Source organism: Megalops cyprinoides, chromosome 14 (genome assembly GCF_013368585.1).
Source record: "Megalops cyprinoides isolate fMegCyp1 chromosome 14, fMegCyp1.pri, whole genome shotgun sequence".
NCBI lineage: Eukaryota > Metazoa > Chordata > Actinopteri > Elopiformes > Megalopidae > Megalops > Megalops cyprinoides.
The window spans coordinates 3,785,305-3,799,367 of NC_050596.1; the positions used below are offsets into that span (position 1 = coordinate 3,785,305).

The following is a 14,063-nucleotide window of genomic DNA, read 5'->3' on the forward strand; positions in this document are numbered from 1 at the left end:
TTTTGTCAGTAACCCACACGCTCAGATGTAATCTATCAGTAAATCAAGTCGGTTTCAAGTGTAGTGATGTTATTTAGCGAGGTTACGCTGCAGGAATAGTTTAAATTTGCACTCTTTCAAGATTATCGGTTTACTATACTAGATGAGTATAAAGTGTTCATTTTTCATTTTACTCGCCAGAGAACATTCCTAATCCTGTTCAGATGTGTTCTTGTATTGAGCCAAAATAACAAATCGCTTACCCGAAACCATTTTCACGTAGTCTGCCGCTGAATCCGAATTGAATCCAACTGATATAAGTGACTGTGTCCCTTCCTCCCACCTCGTGTCCGCAGCGCGATGTGGCTGATCACCTCCGTCTCACCGCAGAGTGAGGCTAACGGCGGTCTGAGCGGGCAGGAGACGGCGCGCCACACCGCCGTCGCTAAGCGCTACAAGTACCTGCGGCGGCTCTTCCGCTTCCGATACATAGATTTCGAGTTCGGCACCTGGCAGATGCTCTACCTGCTCTACCTAACAGCCTCCCTGCAAAGGGTCTACCGGAACTTCCAGTACAGGAAGCAGACCAAGGACCAGTGGGCCCGCGACGACGCCGCCTTCCTGGTGCTACTCAACGTCTGGCGTGTGTGCTAAGCCCCTAAAGCAAAACACCCCCGGGTTTCGGTTCACCCTCACCTGAGCTCCTTGCCGCATCCACTGTTGGATATATGGACACTTGAGCATGTTGTCAGTAGATTTATATATTCTTGCTGTTTCTTGTCAAATCCTCAGTCTGGATCTCAGACAAAATCAAAATCATCCCTTTGTGCACAGCAGGGAATACACACACCCGACAATCGGTCAAAAACTGGTGGACAGTCGTTGTCTGTTGTGACCATGGCGTGTCTCTAATGCGGTCTGTAGTCACCCGCTGTTGATGGCCTTGTGATGATGATCGACTGCACCAAAGCTTTGCAGAAGGGCTGAAAGGCGCTACGTGAAGATGAGCCATCATAAACTCAAATCCAGCTCCTGGCTCTTAAATCCCTGTGCCGCTGCTCCAATATGCACGTGACTGGTGGTGTTTCCCCACAGAGTCAACAGTGGGCTTTGGCCTGGTGCTGGACATGGGCCTGCTGGAGATGCTGAAGCCGCTGCTGTGGGTGGTGGTGATCGACTGCATTGGGGTGGGGCTGCTCATCTCCACCCTCATGTGGTGAGGAAATACCTCAGGCCCCAAGCTCTACAATCTGTGCTCTTGCGCTGATGTAGCCTCTGAAGACTTCCTGTTGGCTAGCTATAAAACCGGACCCTGAATTGTGTCAGGGAGGTGTCATGTTTGAGGAGTACAAGTGCAGAGTCTTAAAGGGTCATATGGTTAACCCAGAGCGTTTCAACACTTTTTACTGTCGCTTCAATGTCATTATTGTAGTGCTGGTCTGTACGCTGAGACGTTCCTGTCGAATGGTGCAGGGTCATCACAAATTGGTACCAGATGAAGCACCAGAGCAAAGAGTAAGATGTGGAGTGGGGCTACGCCTTTGATGTGCACTTAAATACCTTCTACCCCCTGCTGGTCGTCCTACACTTCCACCAGCTCATCTCAGAATCAGATCAGAATAGACTTTATTGTCATTGCACGGTGGGGGTGCAACGAAATTTTGGGTGGTCTGCAACAGCAGCGCACTGAGGAACATTTATGTAAACAAAGAACAGTACAAATAAGGCACGTGACATAGGAGAAAAAATATACAAAATATACAATAAAATACAATAAATACAGTAAAATACAAATTTACAAATTTAAAAAAAGGAAGACACATTGTAAATGAAAAGAAATATAAAGAAAAGCTTGTGCGTTAATATGGCCTTTATAAAAACTACTTAAAGTGCACAGTGGAATTGCACAGTTGTATTGAGGTAGAGGGTTGGGGGGGGGGGGGGGGGGTGTCAGTGTTTGTTTGCAGTCCGTATGGCCCAGGGGAAGAAGCTATTTGTTAGTCTGTTGGTGTGGGACTTGATTGACTTGAAGCACCGTCCGGAGGGCAACAGGTCAAACAGGTGATAGGCGGGATGTGAGGAGTCTATCAATCTCACATCTTCACATCTTCATCAAACGTGAGTCCAGCGCCAAGTGCTTGTGAGACAGGCAGGACAATAGGCAGGCAGTGAGTAAGTCTTTCAGATAGAGAGACAGTTAGTGTGTCAGTCAAAGTGCTAAAACACAGTTGTGCACTTGTATAGCATCTAAATTGTGCGTAGAATCAGAATTTCTCCATTAAAGCCTCCATAAAGCTATGTAAATGGGGTTATTTGTAATATATAAGTACCAGGGGTAAGGCTTTCCACTGATCTAACCATGGAATGCTAATACAGAAAAGTACAGAAGGCACACAGCCCTGACTCTAATAATTTTTCCCCCAACACTTAAACACTTGTGCTGAATGTAGAAACAGTCAGGTAAGGCATATAATTTCACGAGTTCTTTCGTGCTTGTGTGTTGAGCCCGGCCCTCCTCTGTGTTGCAGACATAGTGGTCATTAACTCAGACTGGTTCCTGGGCTCCTTTGTGGGGAACACACTGTGGTTGATAGCCATTGGCTACTACATCTACATCACTTTCCTCAGCTGCAATGTTGAGTGCAAAGACCGGTGAATGACAACCAGGGTGCCCAATGAGCCAATACACTGAAGCTTTGTGTCATGCTTTAGGATGAATGGTTATTGATGTTACAGACTCAGTTCTGACAAGTGGTCCTCATTTGAAGGCATACAAGGCTGTTCGTTGGGGGCCCCTGTCTTTGTTGGAATATTTTTTATTCCTTTTTTGATTCCTCAGTGTCATTATTTGCCTTCATTGGAATAAATAACTGGATGAATTAATGATTTCAAGACATCAGTGAAACAGACAGGCTCACAGCCTTTTGCAGAGGGGTTTATGGGATTTGAAGTCCAGAGCTTGGGGGCAACATAAGCCTATTGAAGGCCCCTGCCTGCCAGTCCTCTCTGAAGTGCTGGCTCTCTCTCCCACAGCGCTGCCCTTCCTGAGGGACACAGTGGGCCTGCTCTACGTCCTATCTCTCTGCACGGGGTGGAACACCAGGGCCCTGTGCTGCTTCTACAAGTACCGTGTTCGATAGAACCACTCCACCCAAGAGATCTCCCCTACTGTGGGCTTACAACAGAACTGCATCTGTTATTTTTATTCATTTTAAAGGAGGGATTTTTCTGAAGTTGGTAAATGACATACTTTCTGTAGATAATGAAAATCATGTATTAACTATAATCTTTTTTTTTTTTTAGTATGACAGACATGTCAGAGCGAAACATGCCTGAAATCCTGCCTATGAGTGTGTAACTTGTCAGTTCCTGTTTCTCTGTTAAGAGTGTGTTCAGTAACCTTGAGCAACCTGTCATGTGAGCAGTTTCAGAACAGCAGCTGTGCAGGTGTGAATACAGTGAATACCTATGATATAATTCTGAAAGTGTGAATTCTTTGTCTCACTAGGAAAGAGAAGTGTAATATCCATTCCCACCACTAGAGCTTATCATTGGCAAATGTACTTTCCATGAACAACAGGATATTGGTCAGGTGAGACTGTCAGGGATAGGATCAGCAGATGTATATATGTGTATATTTGTGTTGTGTAAGAATCAGTCAAATGGAGGGCAGCACCCTTCAGCACAAGTCCTCAGATGGAGATCAGAGTGCGAGGTCAGGTATGTGGTGGAGTAGTCTTCTCCATGGCTGCTCACAGATGGCTGTAGCAGTGGGGGGATGTGACGGTAAATGATTGGTACAAGGAGGGCAAGAAATACAAAGTCAGCAAGCTCAAGTATCAAGAGTTGATTTATTCCAATGATATCCATGTAAAACCAAATGGACACACAAAGGCACGCAATCTGCTGGGGTCAGGGGTCAGGGGTCGGGCTTTTGGAGGACTCTCCCACCTGCCTACACACAGCGAGGAGGAGCGCTGGGTTTCACCAGGAGAATTGCTACACACTGGCCATGGTGCTTTACCTGTAGATAATTGCACAACATATTGTCCGGAATGAGGACAGAGAAAGGAAAATCCTAAAGATAAGTGGAAAAACAGTAAGCCCATTAAATGGGTGTGTGTCACTCAACACAAGTAAGTGGAAAAACAGTCAGCCCATTAAATGGGTGTGTGTCACTCAACACGAGTTCCCCTATTCAAAGCCTCTTCTTCACCATGCAACAGCTTTCTGACAGACCCTGCTGTTCGCACCAACTTTAACGCATATGTTCAGGTCAGCACACTCCGGCAGCTGACTGCTGCTTCTGACGGGGTGCTGTCTACTGGGCAGAAAGCAAGTCTCAGTGAAGCAATGCATTCTGGGGAATCCAAACGCAGCTACAGGCCTTTAACAGCCCGTTGCATAAATGGATATGTATGGAGACAATCCCAATCACAATGGTGCAAAGATTTTGTCACAAATGTTTGATGTGACAGGACACAATAGTGGTGCAGTTCATGTTGATGTATGTATGTATGTGTGTGTACATTTTTATATTATATATATATATATATATATATATATATATATATACATACATACATACATACATACATATATACATATATATACACACACACACACAGATTTGTATAAAAAATAAATAGATGTTTACTCCCTGTCGTGTGGGGGGAGTGTTGAGTGTTGGGGTTCAGCACACTGCAAGTGTCGCGACAGTGCGTCACGCGATCACGTAAACCAGACAAGGAACATGGTGCCTCAGAAAGCGCCGCAGAGCGATGCAGTAAAATTTGGACTTGAATCCGTCTGTCCTCCGGGGGCAGGGGAGCCACCCTTGAGGTATACCCAGTCCTCTTGGCGCCGCTCAGTGGTGCTGCTAGACAGTGATCCCCAGGAAGGGACCAAAACCGGGATCATACTGATACTGGCACATTAAGACATGATCAAAATTAAATACACACTAAAAGTACTTTCAGATTTAACCCGGTAAGACTTAAAATAACTATTACAGATAACAGGATTAAATCTAATCGCCTGATAATATCGAATAAACCACCTTCATTTACTATGCTAATAATAACACATCTCTTTATTTTAACTAAAAGACTGAAAGGCCTTCATGGTTTTGATCATAACTTAGGAAAGATCTACAGGAATGATTGGCAATACTGGTAATATGAGCAGAGTGATGCACTACTTGATCACATCTTGGGACACCACTGGTCCACTCATGTCTCACTACCAGTACACAACTGGGACTTCAGTATCCCACCCAGCTATCACAGACAGACTGCACTGTGCACCACCTCTCCTTCCAAATGCTGCACAGGAAACTGGATCTGGATCTTCAGTCGGTTTCATTTTTTATAAAATGAGTTAAAATTTTTTTGATGTACTTCTCCCCAAAGGCTCTTAGAAAGGATGGTAGGTGATGCACCGCTATGAAAATGGCCTAGTATTTCCTGTTACACAACCCCATTGATAGTATATTCAGAGAAAAAAAAATTGTCTTCACACCCTAAGAAACTGAAGAATAGTGGTGATTATTTAGTGCTCATTATATTGGTAGACTGATTAGTTTGGTAGAATTAGTATGCACAGTGTATAATGTGACTGTGTAGTTTTTAGGCCGCTCACGGAGTTGTGACCTGTGGCCTACTTTCCAAGAGATGCTGCTATGTTGAACTAATCATGCACACAAGGCACACTGAAAGTGTGTACGTGGCACAAGGCCGTCCCAACGGTGAGGCCTATGATTTCGAGCACTCATATAGCTGTAGAAATCACTCATGTAGCTGTAGTTCAGTATTAGGTTAGTCATGACATGTTTAACCATTTGGGATGATCAGCACAACCAAGGTACCTCAGTTCCTAGAAGCTTCTTTTATAATAAAGGTTTTGTTCTTAGGTGATATAGGGGTTCTCTACCCGGCTGAACTTTCTCCCACTCTGCCTCCCTTGTCAGTGTCTGTGACAAAGAGGAGTTGGGTCAGAGTGTACTCCTTATCAATCTAGAGATACCTTCAGAAGCAATGTTTTTCCAATTAGGCGCCAGACTCTAGGCGATGCAAGGACAGTTATAATTAACCACTCTGGACAGCTCAGGGATGGTATAAGATGTTCTTTGTTCTTTGTTTAGTACAGAAGCAACGCAACAACAACGTGGCACGGACCAGAGTCGTGTACATATATCTAGGTGTGGGTGCGAGAATTACCTAGCCGCACTAGAGACAGACTGAGCGTGAGGACGAGTGTGCAAGGCTTAAGACTCTAAGTGAGACTTAGTGCGTGTAGTACCTGAAGCCGACCTTCATGTATGAAGTCTTGCTGTATTGAAGACCATCAATAAAACCTGTTTCTACCTCATCTTCGACCACGCTCCAGACTGAAGTTCTTTGTGTAACAGTTTATTAGTTAGCCTGCGAGAACATCAATTCACCAAGAGCCAACAACTTGGTGCCGTGACCCGGATCCACGAGGAAAAGGAGAGATCCTGCCAGAAAGGGAAGAGAAGACACTTGCGCGCTTTCAACATCTGTTGATCTTCTCTAACAATTGGTGAGCCCCTTTCCTTACCTTGCTGGGTTCCAGAAAGAACCGAGACATTTACAGAGTACATGTAACACTATAAGTAAAGGCTAACAGTTAGACAAAGAACTGTGAAGATACGTGCCTACAATGAGGGAGCTGTAATCATTGTATGTTTGATGTGTACACGAGGGTGAAAGAAAATTTGCAAACTGCAAAGTGTGTGGTGCACCTTGACTGCAGAGAAAAAGAGTCTGTAGTGACCGGTTAAATGCATAGCTCCTTTGGGAGAGCGCTATAGCGGATATCCTACGAGGAAGGGTACACTGGTGGAAAATTGGCATTTGTATGTGTACGCTTGAATTCGTGGATGCACGTGCCTTGTCACGGAAGATCGCGATATTCCTACAGTTTGAAATAGATCTGTAGAAGCCCGTCAGGGAACGGAAGAGCTGTCTAGACGTTGATGTGTTTTATTTGTTTTATGTGTTTTTGTACTGTCGACAGTGAGCGAGTGAGTGTGTGTGTATATATCTTGTGGTTTACGGTGTTTGGATAAAGAGCTCTATTCAAACAACCGACGGAGTGAAACTCTCCGGGAGGAGGAGAGTAGTGTGTAAAAGACATCTGAGTTTTTCTAGTGAGAGAACTAGCACTGGTGTGACAACAGCCTGAGATTAATGATAATGGCGGGTGCTCAGGGAAACTCTGAACCTGGTGCTGACAAAACGGAGCAGATTCCTACTACTGAGAAGGGTGGGAGAGCTGCGCCCGATGTTGATTTTGAGACAATGGTGGCAATGAGTACGGCGTATTTGCGGTCCACTTTTAAATTGGAACAAGTTGAAAAAGAGATTGAGCAAAAGTATGGGATTGAGCTTGAATCTGGTGGTGTGTGGCCAATTGATGATGTTAAGAAAGCTTGGGGAAAGTCGCAACGTGTGCCTGAAAAAGAAAGAGTGCCATTAACTTTGGTGGTGTTGGGTCAATTGCGGAAAAGATACGAAAAGCAAGTAATTTCGGAGTCTGAGAGGCAATTGAGTCACGAGAAAGAAAATGTCAGGGCGTTGGCTGAGGAGATAAGAGAAAAGAATGTGAAATGCAAGAGGCTAGAAGAGGAGCTGTCGGAGCTCAGAGGCAGACTGAGAGAAAATGGGAAGGAGCAGGAGCCCTACTGCAGGGGCGGAGCTACAGTTGAAAGGGGAGCTCACGCCTGCCCCACTGCTCCTCCCTACAGTGTCTACCCGTATGCGGAAATGGAGGAAGCAGTTCAGTTTGAAAGACGATATGCATTCAGAGCAATGGCAATGGGCGCCTCTAGTGATGATGACGAGGAAAGCACGGTTGTTGCAGATGATTCTGAGCCCAACAGTGAAAGGCGCTTAAGGCCCCTAGTGGTGAAAAGGCACGGGGATCAGATGATCTACGCTCACAAAGCATGCAAGCCAGAAGAAATTGATAAGTGGTCCAAAGGCCTGCAGCATCCACGCAAGGCAGGGATGGAGACTTGGACAACAATTGAGCGTTTGCGTCACATCTATCGCCTGCATCCCAGTGATGGCCTTCAGTTACTGTGTACAGTGCTTAACACTGCTGAAATCGCTAGAGTGACTCATGAAGTTGAAACAGCATTGGGAGATGATAGACAGAATTTGGGTAATGCCTGGGAAGCAATTCGTCTGTGGATCCAACGAGCTACAAGAGCAACAACAGATTGGGGAAAAATTGCTGCCTGCATCCAGAAAGCCGGAGAAGCAATTGATGACTACTCAGACCGGTTTTCCAAGCTGTTCCTGAGACATTCTGGAATAGAAGGCCTCAATGAACGGAACATCGGAGGGAATGCGAATGGCCCACTGAAGGCAACATTCATGCAAGGCCTGTTACCTGAAGTGCGGAAGGCGGTCAAGTTGAGCACGCCTGGATGGGAAGATAACCGCACAACATTTGAAGACCTGGTGACAGCAGCAAGAAGAGTGGAAACAGATCTTGAATGCAAGATCCGCAATGTGGCTGCACAGAAGCAGAAGAATCAGAAGGGCAAGACAGGAGCCTGCAGGAAGTGTGGGAAGTACGGACATTGGGCTAGAGAATGCCGCACGGGAAACCGAAAAGGCAACGGTCCACAGCATAAGGATGCTGAAGACAACTTGATGCAGAGATTCAAGAACTTGAGTGGAGACAAAAAGAAAGAACTCCTGGACCTGATTTCGGGAAACGAGTAGCCCCCTCCATGCAACCCCTCGCAGCGGCAATTGAACAACGGAACGACGGACTTCATGTGTGTGCAACAATTAATCGGATAATTGAAATTGATTTCCTTTTGGACACGGGAGCTGAATTGACTGTGATACCCGCTTCACATTTGAATGGATGTGCATTACCTGTGACAAACAAGACACAAATAGCTTGTGGTGCTGGAGGAGAAAGGTTCCTATTAAGACAGACACAACCCCTATCAGTGACAGTGGGACCGGCAGAGATCATCGTCAGTCTGTGGGTTGGAAAGGTGACGCAACCATTACTGGGAATGGATGTATTGCTGCAACTGAACTCCAGTCTGACCTTCTCGGAAGGAAAAGTGACATGGAATTTGAGAAAACTGCAGAAGCCAGAATTGGCACAGCATCCAATCTGGGCACAGGGCAAGAACGACTGTGGCCTCCTGGATATGGAACCTGTCACACTTACTGGGAAACCGCCTCCATGCACACGACAATACCCCATCAGCAGAGAAGCAATAGCAGGGATAAGGCCAATCGTCAATGAGCTTGAAAAACAGGGCATCTTGAAGAAGACTCAAAGTGCATCCAACAGCCCTGTATGGCCTGTGAAGAAAGCCAACGGCACGTGGAGACTGACTGTCGATTATCGGAAGGCGAATGAGACCATTGACAAGCTGACACCGCTTGTGGCAGATCCGTCCATGATCTTCAATACGCTGAAGCCGGAACATCAATGGTTCACTGTGATTGACATGGTGAATGCGTATTGGACAGTGAAATTGTCTCCTGAATCGCAAGACTGGCTGGCCTTCACAGTAGATGGGCAACAATACCAGTGGGAACGGCTGCCTCAGGGCCTGCACAACAGCCCCACTTTGTACCACCAAGCTCTACGAAGACATTTGACCTCAGAGGACGTGCCGTCAATCACGTCTGAAGTGATTCAGTATGTGGACGACATCTTGATTGCGTCAGTGACGGAAGAAGAACACGACAAAGATGTGGCGGCCCTCTTGGATTACCTGTATGGGAAAGGACACAAAGCAAGTTTGGAAAAAGCACAGATTGCACAGCAAGCAGTGGTGTATCTTGGACAAAAGATCTCACAAGGGAAGAGGGAAATCACACAAGATCGAACAGTCGCAATTCGGAACACTCCTGAACCAACAACAGTGAAGGAACTTCGGTCCTTCCTGGGCCTCTGCAATTTCAACAGGGCCTGGGTGGAGTCCTACACTGAAATTGCCCAACCGTTGACTGAAATGCTGAAAGGTCGACGGGAATCAAAAGAGCTCATACAATTGGATGAGAACCAAAAGGAAGCATTTGAAACTTTGAAGAAAGCATTATGCGAATCACCTGCGCTGGGCATCCCGAATACGGAAATGCCATTCACTCTACATGTGAATGAGAGGGATGGATATATGTCTGCTGTTTTGACGCAAGAGCATGGCGGACTGCAAAGGCCAGTAGGGTACTACTCTGCGAAGCTGGACAACGTGGCTCTGGGTTTTGGACCATGCTTGAGGGCTGTTCAAGCAGTCTTCCTGGCAATTCAATCAGTGGCCAGTCTGGTCCTAGATCAGAAGCTGTTTGTGAAGTGCCCCCACGCTGTTCACACTCTGCTGACAATGAGACGTGCGACACAGGTCTCAGCGAGCCGGTGGGGCAATTGGCAAGCAGTATTGGAAGCCCCGAACATTGTCATTCAGAAGGCAACAGTCTCCAACCCATCTACAATGATGAGCGCTGTTGAAATTGAGGAAGATGACCACGTCTGTGAAGACATTGTCGTCACCTTGGAGCAAGATCAACACCTCAGGGAGACACCTCTCCACAATCCGGAGTTGGTGCTGTTCACTGATGGATCTTCGACAGTGGAGGATGGAGTAAGGCATGCAGGATGGGCAGTGACGACTGAGCATGACATTCTGAAGAGAGGCTCAATGGCACCTGGAACGTCAGCACAACAAGCAGAATTGAAGGCCTTAATAGAAGCGTGCAAAATAGCAAAGGACAAAACAGCAAACATATACACTGATTCAAGATATGCTTTTGGGATTGCACATGACTTTGGCCTGTTGTGGAGACAAAGAGGATACATGACAGCTAAAGGAACACCTGTCAAAAATGGTCAATTGGTTAAGGAGCTCATGGATGCAATCCAGCTGCCAAAAGAAGTGGCAGTGTTGAAGGTCAAAGCGCACACGAGACAGAGTACCATGGAAGCGAAAGGCAATGCCTTAGCTGACGAAGCTGCGAAAAGGGCTGCATGGATGGAGGGGGGAGAACAAAGTGAAGACCAAGATGAAGACACTGAAGCTGACACTCCAAGATCACACCTGGCAGTGTGTCAGAACAGTGAACGATTGACGGATGTCAAGGAAATGCAACAGAATGCCAGTAGGGAAGAAAAATGGGGATGGATTGAGCACGGAGCGAAACTCCATGATGACTGCCTGTGGCGACATGGCACGAAGATAGTGGCTCCATCCAGTCTCTTACCATATCTGGCGACTCAGATTCACTCCCTAGGACATGTGGGAGTAGATAAGATGAGATATCGATTTTCACAAACATGGTGGAATTCAAACTTTGCAAGTGTTGCGAGACAAACGGTGCTAGGGTGTGTCACCTGTCAGAAGAACAACGACGACAGGAGAATCAAAGTGCCTGCCAAAAGGACATTGGCACCACCGGGACCGTTTCGACATCTACAGGTGGATTATATTTCACTACCACCTTGCAAGGGTTATCGAGATGTACTGGTGATTGTGGATAAATTTTCCAGGTGGGTGGAAGCGTACCCCACTAGGAGAGGCACTGCAACACACACGGCGAAAACATTGGTGAAAGACATAATCCCTCGATGGGGATTGCCGGATCAGATCGATTCAGACCAAGGAACGCACTTTACAGGAGCTGTTTGTGCGGAGGTTTGTCGAATGCTGGAGATCCAGTGGTCTCTTCATTGTCCGCATCATCCACAATCCTCTGGACAAGTGGAGCGAATGAACAGGACGCTGAAAGAGAGGCTGGCGAAAAAACATCAGGATGGAATTTCATGGCTCGAGGCCCTACCTGCGGTTCTGTGTAGCATGAGAGCGACACACAACAAGGAAACGGGACTGAGCCCCTTTGAGATCATCACTGGAAGGCCTATGTCTTTACCAGGAACAATTGACATGCGCAAGGCTGACATACACTTGACATCAGATGCCTTGATTTCTTATTGCACTGAATTGACTGAAGCAGTTCGAACAGCTGCCCAGCAGGTGGTGGAGGCGTGGAAACAGCCACCTGACGGGGGACATTCTTTAGTACCTGGTCAATGGGTCATGGTTCACAAGCCCCAAAGGTTACCATTGGAAGCGAAATGGGAGGGACCCTATCAGGTGTTATTGGTGACAGACGCTGCAGTCAAGGTGCAGGGGAAGCAGAAATGGATTCATGCAAGTCATTGTAAATTAGCTGAGCCCCCAAAAGAATAGGGAGAGTACAACAGCAGCGCTATGGGAAGAGTCGGAGGGTAGAACTGGAGGCAGTATGTTCCAGGGGTTACCTAAAGACGAAGAAAACATGAAATGACATGTTTCATGCTGTTTCATGTTAATACTTCTCATTGTGTTACGACCCTGCTGGAGGGCCAGACGGGGGAAAGTAGTGGAATTACTGGAATTGACAGTTAGTTAGGACGCTTAAAATGTCATTACGGCTATGATGTGTTGGTCGTTTTCCTGTGTGTTTGTGTGTTTGTGTATCTTTCAGGGTTCTGAGTCCTGGGCAGTCAGAGGTTACAGGAGCTGGCCTGGATCAACCTGTGGATCGAGTGACCCTCCTCCTGAGCTGCGACATCGCCTCGTTTGTCATCGAGAGTGCCTGAGGGACGACGACAGAATCTTTGGGAACATCGTTCAAGATCATCTATGAACTGATATATTGACATTCTGTGTGATAACATCTATGATGAATATGTGGTTTGTTGTGGTGTTTGTGTTGTTTTTGAAAGTTCAAGCACATTATGACAGTCATCATGATACGCACAGGGATAACACATTTCTAGCCATGGCACACAGCTATGCTAGGGCAAAGGGACAAGATTCATGTTGGGTGTGTGGGTTATTGCCAACATCTTCTAACACATATCCATACGTATCAGTTCCATTCACATTAGCCGACTATGCTACAGCATATAATGACACACAAAGCCCCTTCTTTGAGGGAAACGTGACCTTCTATACACGACCAATTCCATCAAGCCCCCCAGAGCGAGTGAAATTGAGTTATGCGCCTGAGGGTATGTTATGTTGGGAAAACAATGGTACGGGTATGTTTTTGGGACGAAGTTCATGTAACTATAGTCTTTCTACTTTAAGACCATGGGAAGCGATGCATTGGCATGGACATTTTGCTGTAATATCCTTGTTCGTTTTAATGCCAAATTTAGGAGCTGAAGACAAAGCCGCTCCAAATGGGACAATGTATGTTTGTGGGAAGCATGCTTATTCATATTTGCCTGCTGAATGGTCAGGATCGTGCTATACGGCATATGTAGTACCAGCTATGCGTATGGTTAACATCAAGCATAGAGGTAAGAGGGACGTGTTCCACAGCACAGAAACTGTTGCTACCCCAACTCAACGTTTCTTTGCTTCATTAGTTCCAACTTATGGTATTACTGTCGCATTAGATGAGATTAGGCAGATGGCTTTTGCCTTAGACAAAATTGCTAATGATACAGCAGGAGCATTGACACTGATAAATCAGGAGCTACATTCAGTGCGTCAAATGACGTTGCAAAACCGCATAGCCTTAGACATTATTCTGGCAGATAAAGGCGGAACATGTGCAGTTTTGAAACAAGAATGTTGCACGTATGTACCAGATGCGTTTGTTAATGTCACCACATATGTACAAGACATTTACGAGCAAGTGGCCCACTTAAAAGCATCTCAGAAGTGGAGCTGGGAGACATGGTTAGGATCTTGGGCGGGAGAATTGTTACCCCAGATCATTCAGATTGTGACACCTTTTATTGTTTCGATTTTGGGCATATGTTTGTTTTTTAAGGGTGTAACCTGCTTGGTCAGCAGAGCTATGACACCTGCACGTGTGGCCCAGATGACAACGACGTTGAACTTGACTGAGACTTCGTTTTTCTATTAGCTTTCCTTTCCTTTTATTAATGCTAGAAACGCAAGATGCCTATGCTCTTGAGAGTATAAGATTCGCTTCGCTTATATATATAATCACTTTATCTATCACATATAATCACTTTCCTTTTTTGTGATCATTGATGAGTTTGGGAATGATCAGACGGGGGACTGA

At 46.0% G+C, this 14,063-nt stretch overlaps 1 pseudogene; it reads left to right on the plus strand.

Moving 5' to 3' along the window:
- The first annotated feature begins 339 nt into the window (after positions 1-339).
- LOC118788660 lies at positions 340-3,119 on the plus strand (annotated as a pseudogene).
- The last annotated feature ends 10,944 nt before the right edge of the window (positions 3,120-14,063 follow it).